Consider the following 17,698-nt stretch of genomic DNA (forward strand, 5'->3'; position numbering starts at 1 on the left):
GATGGTGAGACTGAAGCTGAGAGATGAAGCGCCCTGCTCAGTCGGGGCTGATGAATCAGAGCTGAGCAGACCACCTGGGGCTTCTGATTCCAGGTGCACATCACACCCCACCTTCTCACATCAGCCTTGCTGGAGCAGGTGCTTTACTTTCATCATCAGATGGCAGAGCTGAAGTTAGAAGTGATAAGCCCCAAGTCACACAGCTCCTAAGTGTGAAGACTGGGGTTCAAACCCAGTTCTCTCAAGCCAGCTGCTCTTCTTGTTTCATGGCTCTGCCATTTTCCTGGAAGGCACACATCCTCAGTTGTGTTTATTACACATTGTTGACATTTGCCCCTACTAAGAGATCATCGTACTTCAATGGACCCATACACACATACTTGGATATACACAAAACCAAAACAAAAGATGTTTCTAACTAATAGTCTACTGCCATAACTCTACTTTCCATTTTATTCTAAAATGCTGGTTCTGCTAAGTGAAGTATGTCAGACAAAGACAAATATCATGTGATATCACTTATATGTGGAATCTAAAATATGATACAATTGAACTTATTTACAAAACAGAAATAGACTCACAGGCTTAGAAAACAAATTTATGGTTACCAAAGGGGAAAGGTGGAGGGGGAGATAAATCAGAAATTTGGGATTAACATATACACACTACTATATATAAAATAGATAATCAGCAAGGACCTACTGTGTAGCACAGGGAACTCTACTCAGTATTCTGTAATAACCTATATGGGAAAAGAATCTGAAAAAGGATGGATATATGTGTATGTATAACTGAACCACTTTGCTGTACACCTGAAACTAACACAACAGTGTAAATCAACGATACCCCAATATAAAATAAAAATTAGATTAAAAAAATTTCTCCAAAGAAGATACACAGATTGCCAGCAAACAAATGAAAGGATGCTCAACATCACTTATCATTAGAGAAATGCAAATCAAAACTACAGTGAGGTATCACCTCACACCGGTCAGAATGGCCATCATCAAAAAATCTACAAACAACAAACGCTGGAGAGGGTGTGGAGAAAAGGGAACCCTCTTGCACTGTTGGTGGGAATGTAAATTGGTACAGCCGCTATGGAGAACAATATGGAGGTTCCTTAAAAAACTAAAAATAGAACTATCATACGACCCAGCAATCCCACTACTGGGCATTTACCCTGAGAAAACCATAATTCAAAAAGAGTCATGTACCACAGTGTTCATTGCAGCTGTATTTACAATAGCCAGGACATGGAAGCGACCTAAGTGTCCATCGACAGATGAATGGATAAAGAAGATGTGGCACATATACAAATGGAATATTACTCAGCCATAAAAAGAAACGAAATTGAGTTATTTGTAGTGAGGTGGAGGGACCCAGAGTCTGTCATACAGAGTGAAGTAAGTCAGAAAGAGAAAAATACCACATGCTACCACATATGTATGGAATCTAAAAAAAATGTTTCTGATGAACCTAGGGGCAGGGCAAGAATAAAGATGCAGACGTAGAGAATGGACTTGAGGACAAGGGGAGGGGGAAGGGTAAGCTGTGACAAAGTGAGAGAGTGGTATGGACATATATACACTACCAGGTGTAAAATAGATAGCTAGTGGGAAGCAGCTGCATAGCACAGGGAGATCAGCTCAGTGCTTTGTGACCGCTTAGCGGGGTGGGATAGGGAAGGTGGGAGGGAGACGCAAGAGGGAGGGGATATGGGGATACATGTATACATATAGCTGATTCACTTTGTGATACAGCAGAAACTAACACAACATTATAAAGCAATTATACTCCAATGAAGATGTTAAAAAAATAAAATGAAATGCTGGCCCTGACCCATTAAATCTGTTTCCTAACCCACTGAAGGGCCACGACCTGGAGTTCGAAAAACACTCTGCAGAGCGTTCAAACGTTGCTTGGGGTATTTATTCACACTTTGTCTACTAGGTCAAAACCACAAGTGGAGAAACTGGAGCAAATTCCTTGCTGGTTAGCCTTGGGCCCCTCTGCCCAGTTCCTTCCTGGTTTCCCTGGCCCCTTGGGTGGGCCTCCAGCTCCCGGCTGCCTCCCAGGCTGCAGAGGGGGGGTTCTCGAGGCTGGAGGAAGGTGTCAGCCCCGCGCTGGCTAGTGAGCACATCCTTCACAGCTTACCCCTTCCTGACGCCTGTGAACAGTAATAAAAACGTGAGCAAACAGGGAGAGTTTAGTGTGTTTATTGCTGCTATTGAGAAAATAACGTGATAATAAACAGGGCCGGTAATGGAAATTGCTTCTAAGAATAAAATTATGTTCTATGAGTTACATGCAGCCAACGGCAAGTGTTTTCGCTCTCCAAGTGGGAGCTGGCGCTGTCCCCCCCCCCCAGGCCCCCCTCCCTCCCCGGAGCCCTTCCGCTCGCTCCACTTGCCAACTTGAACTTCTAGCCTTATTGACTTCTTGGCATTCCTGACCTTTGGAAACGGGGCAGCTTGGGTGACGCTGCATTTTAATGCGTGCATTTACTCCCTGGCCTCTGTGCTGATGGCGGTTCCTTTTCTTCACCGAGACTCATTACGCCTGGATGAGGAGACTCTTCTTCAGTGTATGATGTAGGGATTAACCCTGGGCACAGTTTCAGTGGTCTGTGTGGAAGAGGATAGCCTTTTCTATCAGCTAATCGCCCATCGTGTCATTAGCACGGGCATCAGAGTAAAATGAAAGCTTGAGAGCTTCGCTTCTGTACTAATTAGAAAGAAAATGACAGAAAAATGTCAGGCTTGAAGACCTGAGTTGGCTTTGATGACACCCAGACTTTCGCAGGCTACCGACAGAATGCCCCGTAAACCTTTTCATTCTGACTTCGTCCATAATTCTGCCTGACACCCTGTCTTTCCACCATGCTTGCTTATATTCCCCTTTCTGTTGGGAATCTTTCAAGTGCCAACTTGCACCTGTCCAAGTCTTACTCATCCCCCAGTGTCTCTCCTGACTGTGATAGCCTACGAGAAGTCATGCCAAACCCCATGAGCTCTTCCTTCCCTATGTGATTCCCACATACTGTTAGGGAACTTGTCCTGGCCTCCTGAGTGTTCAGCTGATTGCATCTCATCCCTTATTAGATCATAAGCGTGTGGATTCAGATTGTGGTTGTTATTCGTCTCTGATCTGGCCCAGGGTACATCAAAAGCCATCTGGGTGCGTGACGTGGCAGTCGGTCCAAATGAACAGGGATGGACCATCGGATCTCCATCACATGTGATGGGGCTGGGCTAGGCTGAGGCAGGAGAGGCCCCTGGCACACAGAATGTGAAGAGACACTTGCAGGACCCCAAGTGGGCATCTCTCTTGAAAGTGTTTGCCCGAGATACGTCTCATGCCTTTCCCCAGTCCTGGCGTTGGTGGGTGGACTGGGAAAAGGATGGAGGTCTCTCTTGAATATGCATTTGCTGGATTCCTTTTGTGAGGACAATTTCGTCTTCTCTGATCAGGATTTTTAGAATCAGTAGAAGAGAGCCTCCTCGGCTCTGCCGTGGTCCTCTTAAGGGCGCTAATTCTGTGGTTTTCCTCCTCGCCCAATCCAGTAGGGCTCCAGGCCTCTATTGCTGTACCTGTGGTTTCATGGGCATGTCCTCAGGCTAACTCATCCTTGCTGCCCCTGTCTGGCCCTTCATCCGTCCCTCACGTGGGATACTGCAGAGACTCCTTGAGATTTCCTGCCTTTAGAGTCCCCCCACCCTTGGCCCAGTCCACGTTCCATGTCACAGTGGGTCAGAAAGCCGCTCTGGGTCCCTTCTTCCCAGTCATCCTCATTCTCTTCTCACGCCATGGCAGGTGGAGACCAAGTCCCCAGAGACTGCAAAAGATGAGATGGGTGGGACGTTCATGGGTTTTACAAAGATTTCCTACTTAAGCTGTGATGGCAAACCAAACTGTTTAACTAGAATTATAAATTAGATTCTTTAAAGAGTAGAATGCTTACACCATGATAACAGGTTAGGATATTTGATGGGGTTCTGTCTTTAGGGTAAGTGTGAATCCACTCATTCATTTGTTTATTCATTCCGCAGTGCAAGAGTCTGGTCTAGACGCACCAGGAAATGAGGCCGACCTGGGGGTGTCTTCATGCTCCTTACCTTCTACAGAGAAGAGGCAGAGTGAACCAGGACGCAGTCCTTGAACAAGATCATGGTAAGTTGCATAAGTAAGAGGAAGAAAACAAGCCGGGTAGGATTGGGAAGGGCTGAGGATGGGGCTACGGCAATGGGGAGCCCTTCAGAGGCAATGGCATCCACGCCGAGACCTGAGGATTGGACAGGCTGCCAGGGGCGTTGCCAGGCCAGAGCCAGAGCGGCGGCTGGAGACTGGGACTATCCTCGTGGGTCTGAGGGACAGGAGGATGTTATGCAGCTGGAGGAGAGTGAATGAGGGCAGGAGTGGCACCAAAGGGACTTGGTGAAGTACATGGAGGTCATGTTCGGCAAGGGCTTTGGACTTGACTCCTGCTGGAATTGGAAACACTTGATGTGTGTTGGCCAGGAGACTGACGTGGTTTGATTTACGTTTTCAGCGATCCCTCTGGCTTATGTGCAGGCTGGATTGCTAAGGGCCCAAAATTCTGCACAGCAACCCGCCCCAGTAACCACACTTTTAGATAAAACGCAAAGGTCTGTAACATACAGAATGCATGGAAGACTCTTTAATTTGTAGGTAGTCGTTGTGTGTTTCTTCCTGGCTGGAAACTTATCTTTAAGAAAAACAAACAAACAAAACCCAAAGCCTTGCTTTTTGTGTGGAGTAAATATTTACGTTACTCTTAATAATAGTTGTAAGGTTTTTTTTACCCTTTTCCTCCTTCTTTGTTATCAAATCCATGGCCCCCTCATGCTGTTCTACATGTGCACGATATATGCTTGACCTTGGCCTGTGTCCTTCTCCAAGAAAACTGAATATAAGTCAGCGGCTGAAGGAGCAGATGCCATTTCTTTGAATTTGTCACAGAGGAACATGTTCTTTACCCTTGTCCAATTTTACCTGGTGTTTGGAGTAGCGAACATCTTTAGGGACAAGACCAAACTTTCACAGTCCTTGAACATCATCTCATATATGACACTTTTTTGGTAAAAACAATCTCTGGCCCTTACTGTAGTCACCAGGGTGGAGGTGTAGTGAAGGTGGCCCCTATGCACAGCTGAGTATGTTCCCTCTGTGTAATAATGACCTTCAGTAGACCCACCCTGCAAGTCTCTAAACCTTCTTTCTCCTTTAGTCTGATAAAGTGGCTTTAGGGAAGCAAAGATGAGGTATTTAGAAAGTAAGAGGGAAAAAGAGGTGTTTGTGTGTGTGTGTGTGTGTGTGTGTGTGTGTGTGTGTGTGTGTGTGTGTGTTTTATCTTTTCCTGTGAAGGGTATAGGTTTATCGCAGGGTGATGCCTCTACTGTGAGTTAGTGGTTCTCAAACGAGGCTGAGAAGCTCACTTGGGCAATCAGCTTAAAAGGACAGTCCCAGCCTGTTATGGGTTGAATTGTGTCCCCACCCCCCAAATTCCTGTGTTGAAATCATTATCCCTAGGACTTCAGATGTGACCTTATTTGGAAATAGGGTTGTGGCAGATGTAATTTGTTAAACAAGAATGAGGTCATAGGGGATAAGGTGGGCCTCTAATCTAATATGACTGGTGTCCTTATAAAATGGGGAAATTTGGACACAGAGGCACACACAAGCAGGAAGAACGCCACTTGAATGCAGGGATTGGGGTGACGCAGCAGAAGTCTAGGAACTCCAGAGATTGCCAGCAAACTACCAGAAGCTCGAAAGGAGGCCCCAGAAGGAGCCAACCCGGCCGACACCTTGGCCTCAGACTTCCAGCCTCCAGAGCTATGACACAGTGAATCTGTGTATTTTCAGGCCCCCAGTCTGTGGTCCTTTGTCACAGCACCCCTAGGAAACAAATACACTGCCTGGTCTGGCTCCTACTGAGCATGCTCTCTGGGGGAAAGCCCGGGGATCTGAACGTTTCAAAAGCCCCTCACTGGCTTCTGAGGACAGGCTGGGGCTGGGACACACCGTTCTGTCTCCCTGCCTGTCCCTTCCCTGGGTGGCCACAGTTACTACTCTCGCATTTGGTCCCCTGCTGCTCTAGTTGACTTCCTTCGTGGTTTTTAGGGCTCTCGTGGGTTATTTGTACACGTTGCAACCATGAAAGAATTAGTCAAGATGGGACTGTTCACTTATTAAAACAGTTGCTGACATTCCTCTGCTTAAAAAAAAAGAAATTGCTGGTGTACCATCCTAGTACCTAACGTCACGTACAAAAAGCCAAACTTCCAAGTGCATTCTCTGCACCTCGCCTGGCGCTGACTACACGGTAAAGCAAACGTTGTTAAAGATGACGGTCTTGCTAATTTCAAAGAAGTCAAGTAACATCATTTGAAAACTCTGGTTGCTGGGCTGTTAGCTAAATAGAAAGAGACTGTTCTTCATGTAAAATGTCTGTGGGACTCAGTGTTCTTTCAGACAGACAACAGGGAGAAACTTCTTCCCAGACAAGCCCAGTTAGCAGTGTATATATAGAGACCAAAGACAGGAGGGCACTTTTAATTTTATGTCTGGCCAATCTGACCTCCAAGACCAGCTTGCCTGTCCTACAGCCCCGGCTTCACTGTAGTGATCAAGCAGAGCCGTTTTTTATGACAAGTCTGTGTCTCAGGAACCTGTAGCATCCTTCAACTCACCCTTTGGGCTAGAATTTATCAAGGTTGTTCTGAGCCCACAGGTGATTTTTTTTTTCTCCTGAAACTTTGGTAAATTTCTGCTCAGCCATTTTTCTGCTGCTGAAGCATGAAGCATAGTTGTCATGCTCTAAAAATTGTTTAGATGCTTTCCACCCACCTCCAGCCAAATAACAGGAGCTGTTTTGTTTTTTTTTTAAAGTAAAAATTTTCCATGGCCTCTTTTGAGAGCAGGAACTGGTTCTTTGTCACAGTATGGAATTTTCTCCTTAGCCCGAAAGGGTACAGAAAAAGGAGCGTGGGCTCCAGGAAAAAGACCGACTCGAGTTTGAATCACACTTTTCCAATCCCTGTTGGATGATCTCGGGCAAGATATTTAATCTTGTTCCCAACCTTGTTTTCCTCACCTATAAAATGGGACGATGACACCTTTCAAGTTTATGGTGAAGACTGGTGCTGATTTATGTATAACAGCTGGGGATATGGTAGTGGGCTTCCCAAACCTGGATTCCCATGGGAACTTTTAAAATGAAATCGCCCTTACCTGGGACCAAGTGAATTTGATTCTCATGGTAAGAGTACCCATCTGAATAATTCTTAAATTCTCCAGGAGATTCAGAAGCCCAGTGAGGGTTAAGAACCAGTGGGCCTAACAAAGATGAACTTCAGAAGTGTAACGCTAAGTGAAAGAAGCTGACACAAGAGACCACAAATGGTATGATTCTGTTTATCTGATGTTCTAAAAATGGCAGAACTGTAGAGACAAAAATAAGATTAGTGACAGGACCAGGGAGCTTGGGGAAGGGGATTACTGCAGAAGGGCAGAGAGGAACATTTTTGTTGAAACTCCTGAAGCATTACAAAATAGACAGCCATAAATCCATAATTGGAAATGTGCACATTAACATGAATGCATTTGACATGCTTTTAGTTCCAGATGTTCAGGTGAGCATGCCGAATGGGGTTTGCTGACTCTTTCATTACTAATGAAGAATACATAGGGCTTCCCTGGTGGCGCAGTGGTTGAGAGTCTGCCTGCCGATGCAGGGGACACGGGTTCGTGCCCCGGTCCGGGAAGATCCCACATGCCGCAGAGCGGCTGGGCCCGTGAGCCATGGCCGCTGAGCCTGTGCGTCCGCAGCCTGTGCGTCCGGAGCCTGTGCTCCGCAACGGGAGAGGCCACAGCAGTGAGAGGCCCGCGTACCGGGAAAAAAAAAAAAAAAAGAATAAATAACAGATGACTGGAAAGAGTGTCAGTGTGGGGATGAACATTGGAAGCATTTTGAAACCGAGTTATTCAAACTCCCTGAGGCTTTCAAGAAAACAATCAAGAGAAGCAGAGGCTCTTGGGAAATTCTTCCCGAGTCCCTTTTCTGCAGGGGCTGGAAGAATGGTCCTTCCTTTTACTCAGGTCTGCAGAAGAAGCCTTGAGAACATGATATGTCTGAAGAGCAAAAATGTAGGAAGTAGATAGCAGCCAAGACCTGTGGTGGAGGTTTCAGTCTGAGCCGGGTCAGGGCTCTCACTCAGGTGTGCGAACACGGGCCTTCTGTCTTGTTCTGCTGGTCATCAGAGCTAGAGCTCACATCTTGGCTTGGTTCTTTGGAATTGTGTTTCTCCAGCTCAGAACAGGTCAAAATGTTCCTCCCGTCTTTTTCCAGTTGTGTAACCTTTGACAAGTGATCTAAACTTTCAGAGTGTCAGCTTCCACACCTAAAAAGTGGGCGATGCTGCCTGCTCTGCTGGATTTGTCAGACAAAGTAGAGATAGTGTACATGAAGGGCCGTGCCCACTGCCTGGCAAAACAGCCTGTATTTAATAAGTCAAACCATGGTGGGCATTGTTCCCTTAGGTTTATCTGTTTTCATTCATTTACTCGTTCACCACAGCTCTGTATGAGGTGTGTGTACCACAGCTCTCTATGAGGTGTATGTACCACAGCTGTATATGAGGTGTGTGTACCACAGCTCTATATGAGGTGTGTATACCACAGCTCTATATGAGGTGTGTGTACCACAGCTCTATATGAGGTGTGTGTACCACAGCTCTATATGAGGTGTGTGTACCACAGCTCTATATGAGGTGTGTGTACCACAGCTCTATATGAGGTGTGTGTACCACAGCTCTATATGAGGTGTGTGTACCGCAGCTCTATATGAGGTGTGTGTACCGCAGCTCTATATGAGGTGTGTGTACCGCAGCTCTATATGAGGTGTGTGTACCGCAGCTCTATGTGAGGTGTATATACCACAGCTCTATATGAGGTGTATATAATTGTTGTCGTCACATTGTATGAATGAGAAAACTGAGTGCAAAGAGGTTGGTAACTTGGCCGAGGACAGATGGACACGCACTGACTCTGCATCCTTTGCTCTCAGCCGCTTGGCTCTACCATCCTTGATGTGTGCAGCAGGCTTGTGATAAACCATGGGAATCTGTGGAAAGTTCAGTGTCTTTCATGTATCCTTGGGTAGGATTGATTCACCACAGATTTCTAGATACTCTGCTGATCTGTGTGTGCATGTGCACCTCTACTTGGTCGCTCAAATGCAAGGCAGTGAGTTTTGCAGTAAAGCCTGGAGACCTTGGGTAGAATTCCTGTCTGCCCTTTCCGAGGTGTGACATTTGGCAGGTCACTTGGTCTCTTTGGGGGCCTTTATTTCATTTCTACAAAATAGGACTGTTTATGTCTATCTTCCCAAAGGGTTGGGAGGGTTAGATGAAATGATGGATGAACACGTACCTGGAAGATTGGCCGAATGTATAGGATCTTGGTAAATGTATCTATTTTTAAGATTAAAGAATGGAGGTATTTTTGAGAGAAGCTTGCAGCCTAACAAGGCTCACGGAGCTTGTATGTCTGGCTTACTCTTTCAGTTTCCACTTTATTGCTGGTGGTTCCCAGGCAGAGCCCTAGTGTCGTCCTGCTTTCTGTTTTTCTGAGTAAGGAAGGAGCATAGCACTCACTCCTAAGGGCAGAACCTTGGGTTTGCAAACAGAGTGAACTGACTTTTGGTGACCAGGGCCCTGAGTCCACTGTTTTGTGTCCAGGATGGTGACTGGACTGGGGGACATTCCATGGAGGGAGGAGGCTTGATCCCTGTTCTGAAGGAACTTGTCAACCAGCTTGGGTGGCAAGGCTACCACTGCATTTTAGGATGGTTACGGGGGCCTGTAGCTGTTTATCTTTGTATCTCTAGCACCTGGTCAAGTGCCCAACACACACTAACGGTTTCATGAATGTTGAGCCATGAAGGGCTGGTTACCGCCAGAGAGAGCTAGCAAGTGCTCAAAAGTGCTGCCACCTACAGGTGGGCAGGACAACTGCATTTCTGGGCTTGGGGACTTCTCTTTACGGAACTCAATCAAGCCTCTTCTCTCCCTACTGGAGGCTCTGCGATGCTGCTTGTTGCTCTGGGGATTGTTGGCAATTTTCTCTAATTGGTGCTTTATTAGTAATCAGGAGAGAGTTTCCTTTCCATGCTGGAAGAGCAGCTGTCAGTGAACGGGCTGGTGATGTCTGATTTCTTAGCCTGCAAGGCTGTGGTGTCTGGGAAAGGCCAGTGGGCAGAGAACTGACCTGTTCTGAAAACCTGTGTCTGTTATTACTTAGCTTTGTGACCTTAGGCATATGCCACACTTTGCTAAGCTTCAGATGTCTTACCTCATCTGCTACTGTAACCAGCTAGTACATGCTGGGTGCCTACTGAGTTCCAGGTCTCATCACACAGGGAATAAAATTTTCCACTTAGGACAGCAAACCAGGATCAGCTGAGGAAACAACTACGGGTACCGGGAAGAGGCCTGGGCCGTCCTCTGGCTTCACCGTGTCTTTCTGTCACTTTCTCTTTCTCCAGGCTTGTTTCCTCCTTTGTAAACTGGTCATGATGGTCCCTGCTTAGCGCTTAGGGTTGCAAAGCCAGAAAAACTGGAACAGTGCTTCTGAAAGGCCTTGGGTTTTAAGTTGTGATGTAGGAAGACATTAGTGTCCTGAAAACGTGGTCCTCGTGCCTCAAAATTTCTCCTTCCCTTAAGCCCTTCATATTCTGAAATCTCCCTCCAGGAAGACCTCAGCTTCTCTCCAGGGAGAAATCAGCCTTCGAATGCCTGCCTTGCCGCCCACCCCTGGAGGTAAGGTAGGATCCTGGAGGAGATGAGTCTTGACCTGGGACTCAAGGCAGCTGCTGTGACCTGGAGCAGGGGAGTGATGCTCTTTCCCACACCGTCGATTTGAAAATTCTTTGAAAAGCCATTTGTCTGTAACCTAGTGATGTTGCTGTCTCTTTGGATTAGGATTTGAACTCCCAGAGGGTCCGAGTGGATGTCTCATCCATCCCTGTCTCCTCAGCCTAGCCGAGGACCCTGCACAGAGTAGTGGCTTTATGAAAATCCACTGGACTGAATTAAGTGGGATTGAATCACTAAATCACAAAGACACCTGCTGGACTGAAGATTAACACAAGCCCTAGCAAGCCTGGGTATAGATCATTCTTGAAAGCTGGCGTGTCAGCAGTGGGGACGGAGGCAGGCTTATTCTCGCTGACAAACAGAGACTGTTTTCCTATACCCTTGGGGTTTAATCTTTCCTTTTGAGTCTTGAAAGCCCATGGCGTTGAGTGCCGAAGCCCATTACAGAGCAGTTGTCCTTGGAGCTCCAGTCCCCTTACGGTTCTTTTCGTGGGAGGCTCGTATGACGGGCTCTGACATGACTTCATGAATCATAGACACTGCAGCCTCTTAGAAATGCTTTTCACCTGCCCAGCTCTGCCAAGAAATAGAGCTCTATTTCCCTGCTGGCCTCTGGATGCCCTCGTCATCAAGGAAGGAGTTTTCTCCCAAGCCTTTCTTTTGCCTCCACCTTAAAGGAACATGTGATCCAATACTGAGAACGCCCTAGACATAACGTAGAAACACTGCAGGGGCCGATCTAATTGAAGGAGGGCAAGAATATGATTCTAAGAATCACAGATCCAAGGAGGGTGAGGTCAGGGGGCGCCCGGGGACAGGAGGCCTGAGGAGGTGAAAGGCACGCTCTCAGGAGCAGGTCTTACACCAGGTGTGTGTGAGACGTGACCCCTGCAACCTCAGGATCGCGGGATTATAGAGAGTTCAGGGGCCTTGCTTCCCCCCAATCCCACTGCTCACCTTTGTTATCCCCCATCAGCCCCTGCTGCAGTGTTTCTAAGCACATGGAGGTCCCGGAATGTGGGTGCCTTGGGCCCCACATCCCTTCTGCCTGCGGCTCCCTGTTTAGAACACCCTTGCTTGTAGTCTTTTGCCCGGATGTCCTATACCCAATAATTCTAATAATTATTTAGAACAGACACCCATTCGACTGAACATTTTCTGGAATGTTCTATATACTTCTATCAGAAGAGGCTCCCTCTATCAGAACACGCTGAACTTACTAACTAGTTATTTGTGTTCAACTGTGGGTCCTGAGTTGGCCTTAAGTTGGGAAATAGCATGGCCAAGACCAATTTTCAGAAGGGTCACTGTGTTGGTTTCTGTGGCAAGTGTGGCTGCCTGAGTGGAGAGCCTGGGCCGGGAGGGGAGATGGGGAACTAAGGGAGTGGTCCAGGGGGAGAGGATGAAGCTTTGCAGTGAGGATGTAAGAGGAAGAGCGGTGTTGGTTCAAAGATGATGTGGGATGAAGGACGTACCCAAGGCGCCGCTGACACGAGGGATGGCCTGAGGCTTGCCAGAAACCTGTAATGAGTAGAATGGAACGGAACAGGGGATCTTCAGGGGTTTCCTACTCTCAGATAGTCTGTCTGCAAAAGTTCTCAATAAACAGGGCAAAAACACTTGATCTGAATTTTGCCGAAGAGTTTCTTGAACCAGGCGTAAAATGCCAGTATGGTGGGTGCGTGATCTCTCTGAGGGTAGCATGTCCCCTTCCCCAGGCAAATTGCTATCCCCCAGGAACAGGCAGGCACACTTAGCACATTTTACCCAGGAGCCTTTGCTCCCATGCCTCCCACAGCATCCAGGGCTCCACAATCAAGTTCCTGCCTAACTTTAAATTCACAGCCCAAATGCCCCCTGTTCATGACAGTCAGAAGTGCTGTCTCTCCCTCTTTGGTATTCTCAAAGCTAATTGTAAGGCTAGTATCATGTTTATTCATGTGTTTGAGTTGAATAGGCATATAGTTGATCTATTCCTTGCTCCTTGATAGTCACATTCTTTTAAGTTGAAGTATAGTTGATTTACAATTTTGTGTTAAATTTCTGATGTACGGCAAAGTGATTCAGTTATACATACATATGTATGTTATATATATTCTTTTCCATTATGGTTTATTACAAGATACTGAATATAGGTCCCTGTGCTATACAGTAGGACCTGGTTGTTTACCCTTTCTATATATAATAGTTTGTATCTGCTATCACCTGACTGCCCCCCGCCACCCCGTTCCCCTTGGCAACAACAAGTCTGTTCTCTATGTCTGTGAGTCTGCTTCTGTTTTGTGGATAAGTTCATTTGTGTCATACTTTAAATCCCACATATAAGTGGATAATCATTTTTGTACCCTACTCTCTATAGACCCAATCTAACAGCATACTTGTACATAGCAGATGCTGAGAATTGTTCTTGAAATGAACAAGGTACCTAGCCTTCTTGGGTGCCAAAGACCACGGTCACCCTTCTTCAATAAAACAATCAGGGAGGATCGTGCTTTTAACCCCTTTTTGCTAAGAAGAGCTCAGGGGTTTGGGGAGTGCGACACATATACCCAGACAGAGTCGGAGGCACGAGAACAAACATCACAAGTTAAAGTGCGTACGTGTGGGTGTGTGAAGGAGACGGGGGGTTGACACAGGAACACACAATAGATGCACAGCGCTGAGCACAGAACAAGCCCCCGAATACTTGTACAGCCCCCTTCTTCCTCTCCCTTCTGGGTGGAAGCTTTCAGGACTGCAAATACCAAATGCCCTGAAGATGCCTCCACTTCAAGAGCTGATACAGGAGAGATAGACAGTAAACGCTGGCAGGGGAAGCAGACATGCCACTTGGCAGAATTTCTCTTCGGCTCCAAAATTGGCCTTGTGTCTGACCCTAAGACTCCTGACTCCCTCTGAAATGGCCTTCAGCGACCTGTTGTTTGAGCACCATTGTCCATTCTTGGTGCCAACAGCAAGTTTCAAAGGTCTGTTATAGGCCCGACCCATCCCGCATTCTGGCTCTGCCAGTCCTATTTACTTTTCATCTCTGGCCCCTCCCAATGGTTATTCCCTTAGGAGAATCATCTTGGAGGAACTACCTAACTTCACTTCGCTTCAGTTTTTTCAAAAGCCCTTCCTGTTCTGATATCTGGGGCTACAATATCATTGCCATCCCTTGAAGGCTTTTCTGCACACAGAGCTCCTTCTAGGAGCAGAGCAAATGATGGTACTTTTGGACAGTGACCTGAGTCCCACGTCATCCTCTGGGAGGCCTCTTTGCTTCCTGCTGTAGAGTTCCTTCTAGTCTCCCAGCCCATGGGTAAGGCTGGACTGTGCGCCTGGAAGCTTTCCCTATACCTTATTGTTTACAAATCCTTTCAGGAACTTCCACAGTCCTGGCTTCAGTCATCCGTGATCAGAACATGCTGGGCTTCCCTGGTGGCACAGTGGTTAAGAATCTGCCTGCCAGTGCAGGGGACAAGGGTTTGAGCCCTGGTCCGGGAAGATCCCACATGCCGCGGTGCAACTAAGCCCGTGCGCCACAACTACTGAACCTGTGCTCTAGATCCCTTGAGCCACAACTACTGAGCCCGTGAGCCACAACTACTGAAGCCCACGTGCCTAGAGCCCGTGCTCCACAACAAGAGAAGCCACCGCAATGAGGAGCCCGCCACTGCAATGAAGAGTAGCCCCCACTAGCCGCAACTAGAGAAAACCTGTGCGCAGCAACGAAGACCCAATGCAGCCAAAAATAAATAAATTTATAAAAAAAAAAAAAAAAGCATGTTGCTTTCCAAGAAGGAGTCTTTCCTTTAACCTTTACATGAAAATAAGTCAGTGGGGGCTTCCCTGGTGGCGCAGTGGTTCAGAGTCCGCCTGCCGATGCAGGGGACACGGGTTCGTGTCCCGGTCCGGGAAGATCCTACATGCCGCGGAGCGGCTGGGTCCGTGAGCCATGGCCACTGAGCCTGCGCGTCCGGAGCCTGTGCTCCGCAACGGGAGAGGCCACAACAGTGAGAGGCCCGCGTAATGCAAAAGAAATAAAATAAAAAAAAAATAAGTCAATGGACGTGGGGCAATTCTGAGACTTTCCCCTTGCCCTATGAAAAATAGTGTGTGACACAGATGAAAAAATGACCTTTCCAACTAAGCCCACGTGGAAAATATTTGTTTCTCTCATCAGAGGCCAATCTACCAGCAGACAAATATAATGGTTTACGAATAATTCAGTTATGCTTCTCATCTGCCCATTAATATTGCTTGGCACAAATTTCCCCATATTATTGAGAAGAGGAGAGTGCAACGGAAGGGAACACTCTGAAGGGAAATTGAGCATCCCAAGGCCCTCTGGCCATGGGATGGAGCCTGGATCCTGTGGAGACTTCGCATCCAGAAAAGTGACAGGTGTTTCTCACTCATGTCAGGGTCGGAGCCACAGCGAATGTCCCTATTCCTGTGTTGTGGTCATGTAATCAACCAGTGATCAACTGACGTCTACTCTGCACTCTTTCCTTTGTAGGACAGCCATGAAATTTCGAGCATTGCCTCCATCCTCCGCTCCAGAAATGGGCTCTGATTTGCCTAATGAATCAGAGAAACCTTATTGCCTTGCCACGGTCATGGGTGTGGGCTTCCCAGGCCTAAATCAATCGACACACAGCTGTCTTCTGGCGACGGGGATTGGTTTTGTCACAGCCTCATGGTCCATTTCAGGTCAACAAGACGTGAGGGGAAATGTGTTGGATAATTTGGGGTGTAACTTCCCACTCTCTCTGATCCCTTGAAAAAGACCACAGCCATTTTGCCTCTGTGCACCTGAAAATGAACTCAAGCCGTAGAGGAGAACACAGCTGCGTGACTAGGAGAGAAACAGCCCGAGGCACTGGCTTCAGGCAACCAGGTCTGCTCTACCTCTGGGTTTCTGATTATGTGAATACATCATTTATTCACAATTTATTGGTTCCTCTATGATTTGAAGCATAAAGCAAATGAACTGATGGAGGGAGGGTTTTATAGACTCAATGGGTAAAGTGAACAGTGGGGCTGCCTGAGGACTTGGGAAAGGACAAGGAGGGGTAACAGGAAGAGTGTGCTCTGGGAAATTGACAGTTGCTCTAGTCTTTTCAGGAGGGACTGGACACTGGACATTGAGCTCCTTGAGGACTCCGTGCTGTCAGCATCTATCCCTAGTGCCTAGCACAGTGCCTGAGTGTACTTTGTGGATAAATCAATCCATGAGTGAATAAATCAGTGAATGAATGGATCTTCTGTTGCTCCAGGCCATGCAGACTGGTAGGTACAGGAAGGGTTAGGAAAGGTGTCAGTGAGAGGCACTGGAGCAATCATTTGCCAAGTTCAAGACAGAAGTGGCCAGCGTGAGATGACTCAGGTCCTCTCTGGTGACAGAATGAGCTGGACAGACTCTGAAGAAAGTGGGACACCATGACGCCTGCGGTTAGAAGAGCAGCCTTGGAATTAATATTTGGAGAGGGGTACCTGTTAATCAAATTCATTTTAGAAGTGCTCCGTTAAGAGGCTTGCAGGCTTGACAGGATTACAGATCTGCCTGGTAAATATGTTTTCCTGGAAGTGGTGGGATGGCTCAAGCCCTGTGGAGAGTGACAGTCCCATAAAATTACTCAGAAGCTGGTTCCAGGGGCTTGGGCCCAAAGACTCTCAGAGTAATTATAGTATCAACTGCATTATCAGTGCCAGCCAGGCCTCCTGAGAAGTTGAAAATCAATCTCTATCACTTTGCTTTTATTTCTTCACCAGCTGCAAGATAGAAATCAACTGGGGATAGCCTGGAATTTAACATGTGCTTATCTCTTTCGTGGGCATCATTGAAATCAGAGAGTTCAATTAAGTCATCCAGTTGCCAATATAGAATTCCCCAATTCCTGGAGAGAGGATTTGAGACCCTCCCCTTCCCTTCCACAACCCCTGGTGTTTCACTCCGTTAATCATCCATTTTCTCTGCTGTTTCTGAGCCTCGTGCTCTGCTTAACTTGCAGCACAGAATCACACCCACATCTGTGTCTTAGCAAACGCACTTCTGCTTCAACCACATTTCCCTCTAGTTGGTGCCTCCTTTACGTCTCCACCAAAGTCCATGGAGATAATCTGGACCAAGGCTCTAGGTTTACAGTTTCCAGTTCTGCACCTTCACTCTGATGCTGTCTGCACTTAACTCCTGTTCCCTTTCCTCTCCAAAACAACTCTCAGCCGTGGCCTCCTGGTTGCCAGATACACGGGGGATTAAAATGCTGACGATACTTAGATGACCATGCCGTGATCATCAAACTCAGACCCTTTGCAGGACCACTTTCAGAGCAAATGGGGGAGAGTGTTGGGACCACACACATCATATGACTCTCCCAGAAGCATAAGGATGAGGGGTGCTCTAACAATGACAACAATGGACATGTGGCCTGGAGAGGCAAACCAACTTGCTTACGGTCATACAGCATATTAGGACTTGAAACCAGGCCTCTTGACTCTAAACATTCATTGAGGATTCACTGTATACCAGGCACCATTGTAAATATTTTACAACAGTAACTCTCATGAAAACTCTATACAGTAGATACTACTGCTCTTGTTCTCATTTTACAAATAATGAAGGTGAGGTGTGGAGTGGTGAGCTTCTTGCCCAAGGCCACAGAGCTAGAAATGGCAGAGGTTAGCTGGGACCCTAGAACCCAGAGCTTAACTCCTATGCCATGCTCCCTTTCCATTGTCTTGTCTTACTGTTTATGCCAGACTTTCCCAGCCAGGCTTTGTGACATGCTCCATGGTTAGAAGTGGTCCTAGAC

General features: G+C 47.1%; 1 protein-coding gene across 1 annotated transcript in view; it reads left to right on the top strand.

Annotated features, from left to right (window-relative positions):
- The window catches only part of LOC115846062 (uncharacterized), a 329,078-nt gene that overhangs the window by 36,201 nt on the left and 275,179 nt on the right, over positions 1 to 17,698 (top strand). The window contains exon 2 of the transcript XR_009566173.1: positions 4,053 to 4,173. The gene's annotated coding sequence lies outside the window, so the exon portion shown is untranslated. The remainder of the gene's footprint in view (positions 1 to 4,052; positions 4,174 to 17,698) is intronic.

The sequence above is a fragment of the Globicephala melas genome, chromosome 12 (assembly GCF_963455315.2).
Source record: "Globicephala melas chromosome 12, mGloMel1.2, whole genome shotgun sequence".
Taxonomy (NCBI): Eukaryota; Metazoa; Chordata; class Mammalia; order Artiodactyla; family Delphinidae; genus Globicephala; species Globicephala melas.